At 45.4% G+C, this 17,896-nt stretch overlaps 1 long non-coding RNA gene across 1 annotated transcript; it reads right to left on the bottom strand.

Annotated features, from left to right (window-relative positions):
- Positions 1–863: 863 nt before the first annotated feature.
- On the bottom strand, positions 864–4,948 carry LOC116659360. The gene is made up of 2 exons (XR_004314720.1): positions 4,354–4,948; positions 864–3,656 (listed from the first exon to the last, which is right to left on the bottom strand). It is a non-coding gene; the product is annotated as an uncharacterized LOC116659360 (long non-coding RNA).
- Positions 4,949–17,896: the final 12,948 nt, after the last annotated feature.

The raw sequence follows: 17,896 nt of genomic DNA, 5'->3' as shown, positions 1-17,896 counted from the left end.
AGCAGAAACATCAGAAAGACTTTTCGCTCGTTAACTGATGTCCTTATTTACCGCCATTAATATCTCGGATAGTTGAAATGATCCCTATTTTTATTTTAAATGATCCTTATTTTATCCCAAACTTTGGTGACATGAAAAAAAATTCTTTCAGTTCTACCTGTTTGAGCCCCGTGACTTTTAATAACTAGAAAATGGCAAAACGTATAACATTTCCTGGTTATTTCTATCAAAATATTGAGTCGGACTCACAGGTGCATTGTTCACCTACAAAAGCCTGGAGAAAAACTCCAGTATGTGCAGAGAGGATAAGGTAAATGATGTAAGGTTACTTTTATATTTATTTAAATTTAGAGAATTTATCAGAAACGTTCAAATATCTCCTAATAAATTTGGTATGAAAATTTGAACATGTACCAAGTCAACTATGACATGAAACACTGATCACTCGTTATTGCTCTAATATTAGCCAAAAGAAAGCTTTCTATTTCTTTTTTTCCTAACTGGAGTACTGTTGACCTACATATTGTGGTAGTTTCAGGTTTACAGCAAAGTGATTCAGTTATACATGTATCTATATTCTTTTCTCAGTTCTTTTCCATTAGAGTTTATTACAAGATACAGAAGTTTCCTGCACTAGACAGTAAATCCTTGTCAAAAGGTTTTCATCTTGTGTAACGTCTAGTATAGAGCGAGGCAGATGAGGAAATCATCTTAATGCATTTTGTGACTCTTTCCTAAAAATTAAATATCAATTATAATTGTTTTCCCTAAATTCTAAAGTGTCTTTTAAAGGAAATTTGGAATTACTGCTCTAATATTCAGAGAAGAAAATTTTTGACAGGCAAATCAATAACATATTCAAGTATTTTATAAAAAGTCTTTTAAATAAGATATGTGAAATTATAATCATTCTTTTCAATAATGAATTTACAATTCTTGCATTTAGACACAGCTTGGCCTACCAAAACCCCTGAAGGAGCTGAAGTCCAATTACACCAGCAATAAAAACTGCCATAAAAAATAAAAAATAAAAATAAAAATTTAAAAACTGTCATGGGTGAAATCAGCTTTGAAATACTCAGCTGCAGTGACATTGCAGGGTTTCTTCATTAGATCTGTTTAGGTTTGGAGCAATAGAAATCTACTCCAGCTATCTCAAAAAATGTACTATACAAAGAGTTTATTATAAGCAATTGGATTTATTATGAAGAATCCCAAGAATGGAGCAACACGAGGAATTAGAATACTGAACCTCTGCATTCATGCTCAGGCCCTGTTCTCTAAGCTCCTCATCTCTCTGCAGAGCTCTTTCCTTGTGCTCATCGGGAAACATTAGCTCCCAGCCCTGCCTCCAGATCACGTCTCATTACACGTGTCTGACAGATTGACCAGCGTCCTAACCCCAGATCTCTGAAAGAGAGAACCTGATTGGCTGTTCAGGAAAGGCGTGACCCTCTGGTCCAATCAGCAGTGAATGGGAACTGAGGGAGGGGGCACTGCCTTCTGGGTGCAAAATTTGGCCTTGTTGGAATCACCTGGACAAGGCAGACTTCCTCAGATTACGTGTGTAGGTCGCACCGTGCTGTTGGGTGTTTAGAAATGAGACATAAAAGTAAAATATCCTCAGCCTACGGGGATTAAATAGCTGCTTTTCACCCCGAGCTTGTATTTCTACACCTCTAACTTAATTACCGTACAAACCTGAAAATGCGTTAAAGGACACTAATTTTACGCAGTGGTGTCAGACAACTAGACTTAAGCCTCAGGAGTGTGGTTGACTTTTTCGACAATTACCTAAAAAATTCGGAATTCTTGTTTTTATTCACCAAATTCTTAGCAAGGAGACTATTAATTTTTGAGTTGGTTTATCACTGTCGCTATGTAAGATTAAATGCAAGTTTGAGGAAATGACAGGGCTTCTTTTTCTAAACCACCAGATTTGGAAATACAGGACACCCCAATTTTACCAAAATTTTTCTTCAGGATAATGAAACGTCGTCACACATGCACTGATCTTGCTTTGCTGTCGGTGCCTTCCTCCCAGGACCCCTGCATCGGTCCCTGGCCTCTGGCCCCCGTTCCCTTCACCTGCACCCTCTGCCCTCCGAGATTTTAGCTGAGGCTGGAGCCCGGCCCCTGCTACCAGGGAAAAGGTCACACATTGGACACGTTGCTCTTAACGCCCAAACCAGTTTCAAACGAGCAAGGGGAGAACAACGGACTGGCTGACTTGTCTGTGGAATAAGCAAACTCAGATTCAGGTGATGACAGACAATCTAGACAATTCTATTTCTGGGTTTGTCTTCCTGAATTAACCAGAGAATTATTAAGGCAATGAAAACCCACCATATAATTTCAACCTCTTTCATTTGGTAGATTCACAGATGAACCACAGCTATTTGCTTCTTGTGGGAGCAAATGTTGATCTTGCACTTAACCTGCCTGTGCCATCATAGGGCATAGAGGGGTCCTTGTGACTCATGGAGAAAGAATTGGAAAACGGAAATCAGGATGCAAGTTCCAACCTTTAGGGAGTGAGGAGCCTTGGGGTTAAGGTTTTCTTTACCTTGTTTAAATCTTTGGAATGAATCATCATTGATTCACGGCCCAGCTGTTTTATTTCTAAACGGCTGCAATCTTGATTCCTAAATTGTCAACAGTATCAAAGAGACAGGCTTCGAGAAGCCAGTATCCTCTTTTAGGTCAGTTATTTCTGCATCTCTCCAAAAAGATCGTGCAAAGGGCTAGTGATGTGTGATCAGATTTAAAGAGCAAAGCAGTTCACATCATCTCATTTGGGCCTCCTAACCTGCCCCCTGGTTATGCAGAGGGAAGTGCATTGTTGTTCCCATCTCAGAAATAGAGAAAGTGGCACAAAGCCTTTTTAGAAACCTGGCCCACAGATCGCTGGCAAAACAGGAAGCAAGCCCATGGATTTCTGCTCTGCCTCCCGCGGACGGCCGCTCTGCCTTCTTTCCTGTTTCCTGGCTCTCCTGTGTCGAAATGCTTGGTGTGTTCAGCTGGGAAATTCCTTCATTAGAAATCCAGTTGAGTCATCCTAGCCTTTGGAAGTGATTGTGAAATGACTGATCCTTGTTTTCTGATTTGTGTTGGGGCGTTTCAGAGTTGGGTGGTCCGGAAGCTAAAGCAGGGGCAGTGAGGGCTTAGGGAGGCCCCCAGGAGGCGGGGAAGCCCTGACTCGTCACCAACATCAGCACCACCACCAAACACGCCCGGAGAAACTGCCACATGCCGAGTGTGCAGATGCAAGGCCAAAGCAGACAAACCAATAACCACCGAGGGCACACGCACCACCCTCGGGGCTGGTAGTGAGGGCCGGGCACAAACACGACGTAGCTGACAACAGAGCTAGCAAGGCTAGGGGTGTGGTGCCCGCCTGTTTCAAATGAAATCCGGGTCATGTGGACTAACGGTGCTCATGGGGATGGAATCTCTTATTTTACTGCCGATCAGCAACATGGAACTCAGAGAAAAGGGTGATTCTTAAGGATCCGGGCTGGTTGGTTACACTTTGTGGAGGTGCAGCCTGAAGGGGAAGCCTTCACAGAACACCGGAGTGCAGACCAGCAGAAAGAAGGCAGGGACGGCGCCACAACGGAAGGGCAGATGGTGTGCATGTGGGCGTTGGTGTCCTCCTGTTGGTTGGAACACAGGGAATGAGTTGAGTAATAAACTCGAAGAGCGGTCAGGACCGGGTGGCGGAGGGCCTTGGATGCCGGCTAGGGACGCGCAGCCTTGTGGGTACTGAGTGGGCTGAAGTTGGACAGGTGCAGTTAGGAGGTGATTTCACTTACGACCACTTCCTTGAACCACGCCCCAAACAGGATTCCTCTTCTCCACCCCCCAAGTTACTTTTGGAGCAGTGTCCATAGTTTTTAGGAAAAACTTAGCGCTTTTACTAAACCTAAATAAATATGCCAATCCATCCAACTTAGAGCTCTTCCCTTGCCCTCAAACTCAGGCCAGACCCATGGCTTGGGGCTGGCTGTGGGTGGGGGTCTGGTCTGTTCCGCTCCACCTCCTCCCCACCACAGCCCTTGGCTTCTTTAGGCCTGGAGGTGGCAGTGGAGCAAGGATCAGAGGGACAGAGGCAAAGGCTGTTTCTCACATCTGATCATGCTTTTAATTCTGTCGTCCCCTAGTACACGGCGGGCGTCCACACACAGCATGGGAGGGAGGTCTCTGGTGCGCCCACTGGGTGTCTAACGCAGGCTGTCCCGGCCTGACAGCTCCAGCCCCCGGTCTGTCACCCACAGCCTCCCTCTGCTGGGATCCAGGAAGGCCCCCCTCTTGGGTGGGTTCTTCCAAGGCCGTCCCTTCCCAGCTGCTCACCGTGGTACGCACGGGGTCCACAGGAAACTGCACTGCCTTGCTCCCGAGTTGGACGACAGCTCCCCGGGACGGCGGGCTGCTCCCCGGCTGCCTCCTGCCCTGCTCCAGGGGCGGCTTCAGCGCTGCTCCCCATCCATGAGTCTTCCGGGCAGGAGGTAGACATCGGGCCCTCCTTTCATCCGTGATCCAATTTCCTGGGGACATTTTCTACTCCAAAATGTTATGTTTCATTGTGTTAGCCAACACTTTTAGCTGGGAAGTGAGACACCAGCCTCCCCTCTAGTGTCGACAGCGTCATCTCTGCGAGCAAGTCGTCTGGGGTCCCTTCCTCTGGGGCTTAGCGGTGAGAGAGGAGACGCACTTTCCACTCACGTGAACTCGCTGACTACCCGGCGGCTCCTTACTGAACCTCTCACATACTGGGAGCTGGCGGGGTGGGCGTTGGTGACTACTGACGAGTCTGTTTGGTCCCTTCCTCATCGGTCCTGCACAAATGTGGCCAACTGTTGCAGAAAAACGTTACAGCTCAGTTGGGACAGCAATCTAACTCCAGCCGAGAAACGAAGGACTCAGATTTATTACGCCACAGGGAAACAGCACCTAACAACGCAACCTTTAGGCCTCATCTGTTATGGCTACACAGGCCTTTTATAGGCTGCCAGTTTTACCCTGTGCAACATCATATGCAAATAAAGTACAACAGAAGTTGACCAACCAGGAACAAGCTTTGTAGAAATAGTCCAATCAGGAATGAGCTCCATGCAAATAAAGTACTACAAATGGACCAATCAGAAGTTAGGGAAGTGGACCAATCAGAAGTGAGAGTAATAACCAATCAGGAGTAAAGGAAACAACCAATCAGAAGTGAGCTCAGGGAACCAATAGAATTCTAGGTGTAAGTTAGCCGCTTTAGAGGCAGAAAGTGAGATAGAGCCTCTGGGCCAGGGAACCGGAGGGTGCTGGGAGGAGAGCAGCGGCCCTGCCTAGGGCTCCTGCCGGTCTTTTTATGGCGCTTCCCGCCTCACAGCGTCTTTCTTAACTGGGGGCCCATTTGTCACCTGCTGTCCGAGCCTTGAGGCTTTGGCTGAAATACTGAGGTAAAATCTCCTTCCGCATCCTCGGACGTGGGCTTGGGGAGTCCGAGGAAGAGGAAGACACTTAGATTGTCTCGTTACAACTTGCCTGGGGCTCTCGGGTCTGCCCCGGGGCCTCCGCAGACCGGCCGCAGCCAGGCCTTGGCCGGCCGGCGGGCTCGCGGGCTACGCTGCCGGGGCCCACAGCCCCCGCTCGCGGGTTTGTCTCTGCGCCGCCGGCTCCCTGCGCCCGCCTCGTCAGTCAGGCCGCCGCCCTTCCCGCTTTGCGGCAGGGGTCCTTCTGATGCTCTATTTTCTACTAATATTCTTTCAAAATCAGCTCAAATCAATATTTATGCACCTCAGTTTGGGTGCCGTTTTCCCTCCTAACGTACGTTCCTTGAAGCAAATCCGTGTCGGGCCGCAAGCCCTCGTGGCCGCCCCAGGACCGGTATGTGGTGTCTTCCTTTGAGGTGTGCTCTCGGCCGGCTGCGGCCTACCTTCGAGGTGTCGTGTGGGAAAACTTGGGGTTCATGTTTCTAAAGTTTTTATTTGATTTTCTGAACATTATAGCAGTACCCCATGCGTCTAATAACAAGTGAAGTAACACGGCACCAACATATGTAAGATAAAGCTAATGATCTCCTGTTTCCCGCTTCTGCCCCAGCGCCACCAGCTCCCTGCCGCTTCCCTGAGGTAAGCGCTGTGAGTACTTGTTAACACGTACGCAAATACACAAATATGTACTCAGATGCGTCAGGGGGCTTCTGTTGTCGCCCTTCACAGAGCTCCAGATTTTCAGAGATTGGTGCCGGATCCTGACTTCCTCTCAAGCACCCTCAGCCGTGCATCCAGCTTACTTTTCTCATCTAATCATTTATCAGATTCCTCTGCAAGTTAGTAGATCTCCATCTATAAATGCTTTCTAATTCCTTTTTTATTATTGAAGTATAATCAGTTTACTAGGTTGTGTCAATTTCTGGTGTACAGCACAATACTTAAGTCATACATGAACATACATATATTCTTTTTCATATTCTTTTTCACCGTAAGTTACCGTGAGGTACTGAATAGAGTTCCCTGTGCTAAACAGCATGAACTTGTTGTTTATCTGTTTTATGTGTATCAGTTAGTATCTGCACATCTTGAACTCCCCATTTATCCTGTTTTCTCATTTCTTCAAGCACACTCTCTCTCACACACACGTTATTTTACACAGGAGAATACATCCTAGAGTGTGTATTCACCTTGTTTAGTCTTCCCCCCTTATTTATTGATTTGCACCCTCTTCTCTCTTCCCCTCCTCCCCTAGCCCTCTGCACACCCTCTTCTCCTGCAGGGAATTTGTGTGAACCAGATGATACATTTGGGTTTTCTCCAGACGCACATAACCGTACATAGGTATGTAGACTTAAATCATGGTTTGTGTTGCAAAAAGGAGATTGTATTATAGAGTCTGCTCTCCTCCCTTAGTTTTATCCTGCAGTAGTATCTCATCCAGATCCCTTTGTGTTCACTGGCAGAATGTTAATGCTTTCTTCTTCAGGGCTGTATAGTATTTCACAGTGTGGATGCATGTAACATATCCACCCATTCCTCTCTCAATGAACATTCACTTTGCTTCACATCTTTTTCACTATGAAAGATGTCACAGTGCACATCATACATATGTTCTGGGAACTCTTGTTTCTAGAAATAGATTCCCAAAAGGATCGCAGGGTTGAAGACGTGCACAGTTTTACTTTTAAGAAATATTGCCATATTCCTTTCCAAAAGACTTTACATTTCCACCAGAAATAATTCTTTCCCCTAGGCCCATCCAGAAATAGGTGTAATCATGCCTTTTAACTTGACAATCTGATGAATGGAATATTTAATGCTTACCTTAATTTGCATCCCCAACCACTGGTGAGTCTGAACATCTTTGCATCCATTTCTTGGCATCTTGTATTTGCTCTTCTCTGAGTGGAATGTACTCTGCCCACTGCGAGTTTGTGTGTGTGTGTGTGTGTGTGTGTGTGTGTGTGGTGGGGGGTGTCTTACCCGTTTGTTATAGTTCTTTGCATGTTATAGACATTAGCCCTCTTCCTGTTGTAAGCGTTGTGAGTGTGATTGTCTGCTCCACCATTTATTTGTCAAGTTTGTGTTTGATGTAGCTTGCCATTCAAACATTTTTAATTTTCGTATTTTTTATAAACCAGTGTCAGGGGGTGGGGGTGTTGCGCAGTGGTAGGGCATGTGCTTAGCACGCGCAGGGTCCTGGCTTCAATCCTCAGTACCTCCATAAAAAAAAGAAAAGAAGGAACCCACCACTGAACATCCTGTCTCAGGCAAGAAGTTCTCATTAAGCTCACATACTGCTCCAGAGCTATTCTTGTAGAATGTTCATTGTTTCATAATTTTACCTGCTGCAGCATAGAGTGTGGGGGTGTTCTTTTCCAGATGAATAACCAGTCATGCCGGCACCACATGGCAATAAATGATTCTTTTCCTCCAAATGGAAAACCCATCTCTGCCTAACATCATGTTCCCTGACTCCAGGGTGCTCCCCTGGCCTGTCTGGTCGCAGACCCGTGGCACGAAAATTTGAATGCAGTGGCCTTGGGGCTGCATCCTGGTACCTCGGGAGGCTGGTTCTCTGTCGGTAGACTTTGTTGTTATATATGCTGCATGTTATATGCTCCCGAGCTTTACCCTTCCAAGTGAGCACTGAGGTCTTTTGATCCCACTTTTCACCCCCATTTAAAACAACAACCACAACCCTGATTAGAATTCAAATTGGATTGCACTGAATTTCTATCTTAATTTTGAGAAATCTGTCGTTAAAATGCTTTCCCACACAAAGACTTGGAAAATGGAAAATCGTTCCATTTTGTTCAGTTGTAGGTGTTTCAATAAGATTTTTACCTTTCTTCATGCAGACACTATGCCTTTAAAATATATACATAGCTATATATCTCCAATAACGATTGATGCGTATTTCTCTCATTTTTAGTGCCCTTTGAAATCCTGAAAAAAAAATTAGAAGCTGTTATTTTTCACCCTCTTTTTTTTTTTTTTTTTGACGGGGGTACTTAGGTTTATTCATTTATTTATTTTTAGAGGAGGTACTGGGGATTGAACCCAGGACCTCATGCATGCTAAGCACACGCTCTACCACTTGAGCAATACCCTCCCCTAGAAGCTATTATTTTTTATTGAAAATTTAATTGAGATCATTGGAGGTGAGCACGCAGTTTTAAGTCATAATATGTAGAGAGTCCGTATACCTCTTGCCCAGCTTCCCCAGCGGCGACGTCGTGCCGAGCGGTGGCATGACATCAGAGCAGGGTATTGACGTTGTGAAATCTACCCCTTGTCCTCAGGGTTCCCCAGTGTTGCTTGTTTTTATTTGTGTGTGTGTGTGTGTGTGTGTGTGTGTTGTATCCCGTTCCATACAGTGTTATTTCATGTGTAAGTTGTGTGTCCGCCGTCACGGCCGAGGTGCTCACTCGATAAAAGTGGTGGCAGGACATACTGAATAGTTCCAGCCCCACAAGGAGCCGTTATATTATCCTTTTATAACCACCCCGCCCACCCCACCTCACTTATTCCTGACCCCTGGCACTAAACCGTAATTTTGTCATTTCAAAACATTATGGAAACGAATTTATATGGCATGTGCCATTTTGGGATTGGCCTCCCGGCCCCCGCGTGCTCCCTGCGGACCAGCCCAGCTGCCCTGCGCGTGTCGGTCGGTGACCCCTTTCGTTGCTGGGTCGGGGTCCGCAGCACCGACGCGCTCAGTGCGTTTCATCGCTCCCCTGTTGAAGGACGTCTGGCTGCTTCCGGGTTTGGGGCCATCTGGGGAAAGCTGTGACGGACAGTCATGCACAGGTTTTTCTGTGAACATGAGTTTTCATTTCTCTGGGATGGGTGCTCAAGGGTGCAGTTGCTGAGCTGTAAGGTAATTGCACGTTTAGTTTTATAAGAAACTCCCAGACTGTTTTCCAAAGTGTCTGTACCATTTTGCATTCTTATGCTTGACACCAAAAGCATAAACCATCAAAGGGAAAATTAGTGAACTGGACTTTATCAAAATTTAAGAACTTTTGCTCTCCCAAAGCCCACGTGAAAAGGATAAAAAGATAAACTACAGACTAGGGGAAAATAATTCCAAACCACATACCTGACAAAGGATTAGCATCTAGAATGTGTAAAGACTCCCTCGAACTCAACATGAAAAAAACAAACTATCCAGTTAGAAAATCGGCAGAGACGTGAATGAACATGTCACTAAAGGGCACCTACAGTGTCAGATTAGCAGATGGAAAGACGTTCTCTCTGATGAAGACGTGCACATGCCAACAGGCACGTGGAAAAATGCTCAGTGTCACTAATTATCAGAGAAACTCAAATCAAAACTACAATGAGGTACCACCTCACCCCAGTCAGAATGGCCATCAATCTCCGATTTTCTTTGGGGCAGGTTGGTGGGAGGTAATCAGGTTTATTTGTTTGTTTTTTAATGGAGGTACTGAGGATTGAACCCAGGACCTCGTGCATGCCAGGCACACACTGTCCCACTGAGCTACACCCTCCCACCCTCTTTGTGTGATTTTATATCGAAGTAATACTGGCTTCATAACACATGAGTTTTGAAGTGTTCCTTCTGTTTCTATTTCCTGGAAAAGACTCTGTAAAACTGGTGTTAATTCCTCTTTAAATATTTGATAAGACTCTCCAGTGAAGCCATCTGGGGTTGAGGATTTCTTTTTAGGAACTTTTAAATTACAAATTTAATTTTTTTTATGGTTATATAATGATTTATTTTGTCTACTACGTCTTGGCTGAATTTTGGTAGTTGGTGGTTTTTAAGAAATTGGTTCATTTCTTTAAAGTTTTCAAATTTATGAACATAAAGCTGTTCATGGTATTCCCTGCAGGATTTGTAACTGCATCCCTAATATTCTGTTTTGTCATCTCTCTTTATCTTTGTCAATCTTGCTAGAAATGATCACTTTTATTGATTTTTTTTAAGAACCAACTTTTTAAATTGATTTTCTCTGTTTTTCTATTTCCAATTAATTTTTGTTCCTTTTGTTTAAAAAAAAAACTTTTCTTCTCTTTACTGGGGCTTTATTTTGTTTTTCTCCTTTTAGTTTCTTAAGGTTGGAACTTAATTGACTGATTTAAGACCTTTACTTGCTTCTAATGTGAGCATTTTGTGCTATAAATTTCCCTCCCAGCACTGCTTTAGCTGCATCCCACATATTTTGATGTCTTACATATTTACCTTCTTTCCATTGCTTATATTTTAAAAAATTTCTCTTGGAGGGGAGGGTATAGTGGTTGAGTGCGTGCTTAGCAGGCACAAGGTCCTAGGTTCAATCCCCAGTATCTCCTCTAAAAATAAATAAATAGATAAACAAACAAACAAACAAACCTACCTAATTCTCTCTCCCCACCTCCAAAAAGAAATTGCCCTTGAGGCTTCCTCTTTGATCTATGGGTTATCTAGAAGCATGTTGCTTAATTTCCCCATGTTTGGAGGTTTTCCTTTTGTCTATTTGTTACTGATTTCTAACTTGATTCCTACATGGTAAAAGCATACACTCCGTGTGATTTCAGTTATTTAAAGTCAGGTAAGGTTCACTTTATGGCCCAAGCTATGGTCTACCGTGATGAGTCTTCCATGGGTGCTCGAGAGACTTCTCTGGTTTTCTGATGGCATAGCAGCAGACAGGAGTTCAGACTTCTGCTCCCTGATCTCCTTAAATTCTCCTGGTCTCCATCAGTTTGGTTCTTCCCAAGCTCCTTGGGGTCAATGAGAATATACCAAGTACTTGGGGCGGAAATCAACCTGCTGGCAGGCCCACTGTCATGGCCCCATCGGGGGTTCAACTACTAGACCCCACCATTGTCAGGTCTTTGCATCCATGTGTCCCACCCTCCCCCGACCCCCGTCCTGCCCACAGTGAAGACAGTGCCACACTCGGCCTGTGTTTCTCTCCCCTCTTGCCTGCGGAGTGGCCCCAGCAGATGCAGCTGGTAGTGGAGGGAGTGTGAGAGACAGTCCGCTGCAGTCTCCCCTGCAGAAGGTTGAAGTTAATTATTTTTTCACATTCACCCAGATCATCTTTCACGCTAAATGGACAGTGTGCAAGTAAGGTCTTTGTGAGTCATCTAAATATAAAAACATACTTGGAATTAAAGTTTCAAGGAACATTTTATACATTCCTTACAGAACTCAAACCAACCAAATGGCTTTTGCTCAGACTCTCCAATGTGAATGTTTATATGTGGACATGAAGCATGAGAAACGTCAGACTTGGCTTAGAAACTGAGCAAATGGCAGAATCTCTGGTTTTAGGATGGAGTGGTTATTTGATCTCTGTGCAGACCTCAGCATATTTCTTCTTCTTTTTTCCTCTGGAAAGCTATAATTTGAATTTAAGAGCAGTAGTCTAGAGCAAAATGCTGATCAAAATCAGAAAACCGTGTATTAGGTCCTCTCGTGAGTGAGGCACCATGTAAAGCAGGCCCCAGCATCCATCTCTGAAGACTTGAAGCACGTTTTCTGACCCCAGCATCAGTCCTTCGTGTATTATTTCTTCTCGAAGATCTCAGGACCCCCCAGATTGCCTACCTTCTTAGCCATGACCAGCTGTTTTTTCTTCCAGAGCTCCTTTTTTCCCAAGATTAGCCTCAAAGGGAGAAACTCCTGCCATTTTTGAAGCCAGACACAAGCCTTTTCATTTTATGGGTTTCCATTGTTCCACATGGTTGAGTAACGGGGAGTTCAATGTAAACAAACGTTGGAAAAGTACAGAAGTTGAAGAACTTACCAAAAGTGCTTTTTTTTTTTTAACCAAAAGTGATCTGAAATAGTGTCCCTAGTAAAACGCAGCTGAAGCTGGGAGCCCCACCAGCCCCCGTCTTGGTTGTCATGGAGTGAGCCTGGCAGGGATGGGGAGATGAGGGGTGGGCAGAGCGTTGTCAGAGAGAGCCTGGGGGGCCTCTGCCTTGCTTCCGTCACTCACTCCACTGGCTCTGGCTCAGGGGGAGCTTCCTTTCCCTGCCCCCACCCTCGGCCCCTCCCCTCTTCTCTGGGGCTCAGACACCCCCATAATCTTACTGGAGTAAAACTTTGGGGCCCTGGTCACTCATCCAAAGGCCTGCAGGCATTTGAAGCTGGTCATTTATATCCCCAGATGAGTTCTGTGTCTGGCGCCTTCACACAGGACATGTCACTTGAGCTTATTCCCTAAGTGTCATGGACGAAGGGAGTTAACCGTGGGGGAATCGGAGTAGCTGTTGCTTCATTTGCAGGAACGATCAGGCTCACATGTAAGTCATGACTCCACATCAAGTGCAGTAACATGAGTTTGAGAAGAGGTTCAAAGAAAATTCAAATGATTACTAAAGGTCTGGAAAGTAAGACTATATTAACAAGTGCAAACACGCATTTGTTCGCCGCATAGATGAGAGAGGATCTTTTCAAGCTTGTCTACAACCCGTTTTTTTTGTTTATTAATCACTGAGCCAAATCAAAATGTGGTCAAAAATTTTTTTTAAAGACTGTATTTTAAAAGGTGGCAGAGTTCATCGATGTTGGTTTGGTACTATTAATAGTTTGGGATGATTCTTTGGAGGATAGTGTGCCTACGTGTCCGTGTCTGTGTGTGTGTGCGCGTGTCCATGTGTGTGTGTGTCCGTTTGTGTGTGTCTGTCTGTGTGTGAGTGCGCCTGTGTGTGTGTCCCTGGTGTGTGCGTGTCCGTCTGTGTGTCCCTGTGTGTGTGTGTGTCCCTGTGTGTGTGCTCTGTAGGGGGTTTAGCAGCAGCCCTGGCCTCCATCCACTGGACACCAGAAGCATTTCCTCTCCCCTCCGGTTGTAACAACCAAAAAAATCTGCCTGGGGTACAGTCACCCCCGGGGAGAATGACTGGGTTAAAGGAGTTAAGATATTCAGCACAAAGAAGAGCTTTTAATTACAGTGTCCAAATACACAAGGGGGTCTCACACTGGTGACAGTCAGCAGCAGATTCCTATTTCCACTGAGAACAGAGGAATTTCAGCCCATAGGGTTTGGATAAAACAGAGCTCATGAATTTCTTGTGAGGCTTGTTGCATACCTGCGTGGGCTGCTAGCAAGGAAGGGAACTCCGTCCTCTGCCCGCCTTTGGATGAAGTGATTCTGATGCGGTCATTCCTTAGAGGGGGGATGTGATGGCCCTTTGGGGGCCTCTGGCCTGAGTCCTTTCACTGGGGACAAGACAGGAGACTTCACGTCGTGTGCTCACACCAGCGATCAGATGGGACTTTTCCAGACAACGTGAAAGATGAGCGTTCTTACTGTTTGGATATTATTAGAAACAATACAGTAATCCATAAAATCGTCCTTCACTGTTTTCTTTTGAAAATACTTCATAAGGGACTTGGAGGAAGTTTGATGGGCTCTGTGTTCCATCTGGTTTCATCTTCCTCTGAATTATTTATTCACTCTGAGTGGGGAGAAGCACTGTGGGTGCTTTTTAAGAACCACAGGGTGAGACTATGAGTCTGAGAAAGGAGAGTGTGGCTTCCTAGAAAAGAAGCTGTTAACAAACAGAAAGAAAGTGCCTGATGCCTTTTTAAACTTATTTATATTCCCACCTCATTCCAGAAAGATTTACGGCTGAGTTCTCTATAATGACCAAATTTTTAAGCTCTTAATTCTACAGTAATAGTCGTTACTTAGCAATGCATGACAAAGAATTCTTGACGCCTGTAATCAGACAAGTGCTTCAGAGTTCTGGTGCAGTGCAGAACAGCGATGCTTTGTGCGTCTTGGCTGTCTGATAATAGCTCATTCATTTAAATATATGAACGAGTCAGATGCTTACTTGGTTTTTAATTATTTTATTTAATTTTTTAAATTGTTTGTTGTAGTGTTACCTTTAGGGGACTTAGAAATAGCTTCAAATGTATCATTTAGGTTTCTTTCTATTGCAAGTCACAGGAAACCCACTACAAACTGGTGTAAGGAGAAAAACAGAACAGAACGGAAATGGAGAAGAGGCTTTACTAGATCTTGTAGCTAAGAAACCCCAAACTTGGCTGGATCCCAGACTTTAAAAAAAAGTAGATTTTATGGTCATGCTCCACGTAGCAAGATGGCCCCAGAATTAAAGGAGAGGCTGCTTTTCTAGTAGCTGGAATGAGCCACGTGTCCAGCCCTGAACCAGTCACCACTGTCTTGGGAATGTGGTGTCCAAGGAATAGCTGGCTAGGCTTGGTCACAAGTCGCCCCTGGATGCAAGAATGGAGACCCCAGCCCCAACCACATGGACTGAGAGGAAGACTAGATTCCCAAATAAAACCCAGAATTGTGACTGGAGGTGGAGGGGATGGGTGTCAGGCACCCAGGGACAAACGTCCTTCACACACGTTACTTGCATTTGGGTATTTCAGCGATTAGGGTTAGATTTTGTGAAATGTGAAGATGCCACATTTCCTGAGTCAAATGAATATGGTGGGTGCAGATTTTCCTCACTTGCTTTCTATATATAGGCAAGTATAAGTTTGTATGTCTGTAATTTTTAAAACTTTCTTGTTTTGGGGGTGGGAGGTAATTAGGTTTATTTATTTACTTTTTTTTTTTTTTTTGTAGATGTACTGCTCCATTTGGAAGTTAAGGTTGGTGCCACCTATGTGGGTTCCTGCTGCAAGGAATTTGAGAGGGGCTAGACACGGACGTGATCACCAGTGGCCAGTGATGAAATCAATCGTGCCTACCAAATGAAGCTTCAGAAAGCCCTAAACACAGGATTTGGAGAGCATCTGGGTTGGTGAACACATCAAGGTACAGGAGTGGCGGGCCAGTAGCTCCGTCACCCCCCATACCTGGCCCTGGGTGTCTCTTCTGCCAGGCTTGTCCTGAGTCGTGTCCTTTGTGAGAAATGGTGATAGTCAGCGCGTCCCTAAGTCCTGCGAGTGAATTATCAAGCCGGGCAGAGGGCGTGGGAGCCCTGGACTTGGAGCTGGCGAACAGAAGTACCGGTACCCGGGACCGGCCACTAGCACCTGAGGGTGGGGGTGGTCTTGGGGGTCTGAGCCCCTAACCTGTCTGCACTGACGCTGGGTACCTACTGTCAGAATCACTCAATGGGATGGAAAGTCCCACACATCGGGCCTCAGAAGTGCTGTGAGGAGGGAGATGTAGCCCCATTTTTCCTTTGGGAACCAACTTGTAATTCTAAAAACTTAAAAAGGATCACACAGTCGTCTGTCTTTCCTGTGCTATACCTGACGGTAACCGCTACGCCATGAGAGGGTCTCCCTTCGTAGGGCTGGTCCAGCTGCGCCGTGAAGCAGGCCCACAGGAGCCAGACACTGCAGGGCTTCCCCCTCCGGTGAAAGGTGGGTGTGAGCAAAGACCGCTAAGGGCTCTGGAAGCCCCGGGGCAAAGCCTGGCGGAGGACTTCACAGAGGGCGGGCCAGCCTGGGAGTGCCTGACCCCGCGGAGCCATCCCAGCGTCACAGAGAGGGGCACCCGGGTACTGGGGCTTCGTGACGGAAGCACACAGAGCCGCTTAGTAGTCACACCAAACTGAGCCGAAGCCTGACTGAGCCTGCGGATGTGAGTTTACAGACCACAGAGGTGACAGAGGAGTCTTTTTAAACAACACCAGTGGCGTGCGGTGAGCGCAGTTCAGACTGCGGATAAACCCTCAGGAAAAAATGACTTCCATTTCAAGGAGAAGAAAGTGAGGGTGACAGAAGCAGAGGAGGAGCCCACAGCGTAGAAGAGACCCAGAAACCAAGTGTAATATGTGAGACTTATTTGGCTCTTGACTTAAACTGATTGTAAAAAAAAATTTTTTTTTAATTCTACAGCTGCTAAGAAGGCTGTCTCTACTAAAGGAAAAGACAGAATCACAGACCCCACCCCGTCTCTGACTTTTTTGGCATAAATATTGTAATTACAGAGGAGTACCTTTTAGTTAAACCCTCTCGCCTGCAGTTAACACCATTTAAGAGTCAGCACATCAGACCTCACGGATCACTGATTCTCAGACTTCGCTGAGTTCACGGGCTCGTCTCCCAAGGGCAGGCGTCAGTGAAGCACCGAAGGCCTTCGAGACTTGAATAGCCGTCCTGGGAGATGGGGCAGATTGCTCCCGGTGAGACAACGATAAAGCTTCCTAACTACTGTACCTGGCCACGTGTGGACCGGGGCCAGGACTTCCTGTTACTGGAGGCGTTTAGATAGAGAGTGGATGGTTACCTGTCAGGGATGTTGTTGAAGGGCCTTACGCCTTTCTGCCTCCTTTTGGATTTCAAGTGCTTGACATTAATCTGGAGAGTGAGCCTGGGAGACCAGGAGGCTGTCTTGTTGCTTTGCAGTCAAAACTGCACCAAATGGCTTCACTGGTTTGAAATATTTGCTCTTCTAAGCTCTTGGTCATTTATATTAAAACATGCAGAAAAAACAAACAAACACTCCAAAGACAAAAAACCAGATTGCCTCCAATCTGGCCAAGCCTGCCGCAGTCCCCTCTACCAACATATTATCTGGGATCAGCTCTGAGGAATCAGACGTGTAGAGACTGGGGAGCTCAGGAAACTCATCAAGTAGGTTATATTTTATTTCTGACGCCATTTCCGCCGGCCCAACCACTAGTAGGCTTTTGCCTTGAGTACAGTCTGGGGGCAGGGGGCTCTTGGCACAAATCCGGGCCGGCGCGCAGTAAACGCTCTGACACTGGCTGTAGCCCGGCTGTGGGTCTGCCTGCACCGCCACGTGGGGGCTGTCACTTTTCCACCTGAGAGTTCAGGGCAGGTCACAACCCACAGTTAATATTGAAAAGATGTAAACATTTATGTAAGTGGTCACTGAAAACCAGCTTTGGTTTCCAAGTTTTTTCTTTTTTCTTTTCTTTTCTTTTCTAGCCCCAGACCCTGTATTTAAGTGAAATCACCCTTCAGTATAAAGCTGAAGGCTTCTACCCACATCCCCGACTTCCAGGCAGTTCTGCAGAATTCCTACTGTTTTTCAGAATATTGACTTCAAGGATAAAAATTAAAACATAAGCAAAAACCTTAAACTTGACATTTCTTGTGAAGGCTTATGTTCATGCTCTTTAAGAACATACATCTTCTTGCTTCACATAATAATAATAATACCATATTTTATAACACTTTTAACTTTGGGTAGTGCTTTTCTATGAATTATATCAGATTTTGTGGTCTGTGTGCCCCCAATTTTAATGTAGTCATTTCTAATTTCATGGTCTATGTCTAAGAAGAACATTTGATATTATGACCTATTCACGGACTTTTCTGGCTGTTTAAGCAATGCAGGCTTTCTGCTAAGTAGATCTCTTTTAAGCAAGTATGAGTTGATAGTTATTTTCCTGAAGCCCTATTATCTATCATCTGTTACTGACTGACCCACCCACGTGCAACAAAGGATTACTCAACATATTAACATATGCTGTAATAAAGA

The sequence above is a fragment of the Camelus ferus genome, chromosome 23, assembly GCF_009834535.1.
Source record: "Camelus ferus isolate YT-003-E chromosome 23, BCGSAC_Cfer_1.0, whole genome shotgun sequence".
Taxonomy (NCBI): domain Eukaryota; kingdom Metazoa; phylum Chordata; class Mammalia; order Artiodactyla; family Camelidae; genus Camelus; species Camelus ferus.
This window is presented reverse-complemented; position numbering and strand designations above follow the sequence as displayed.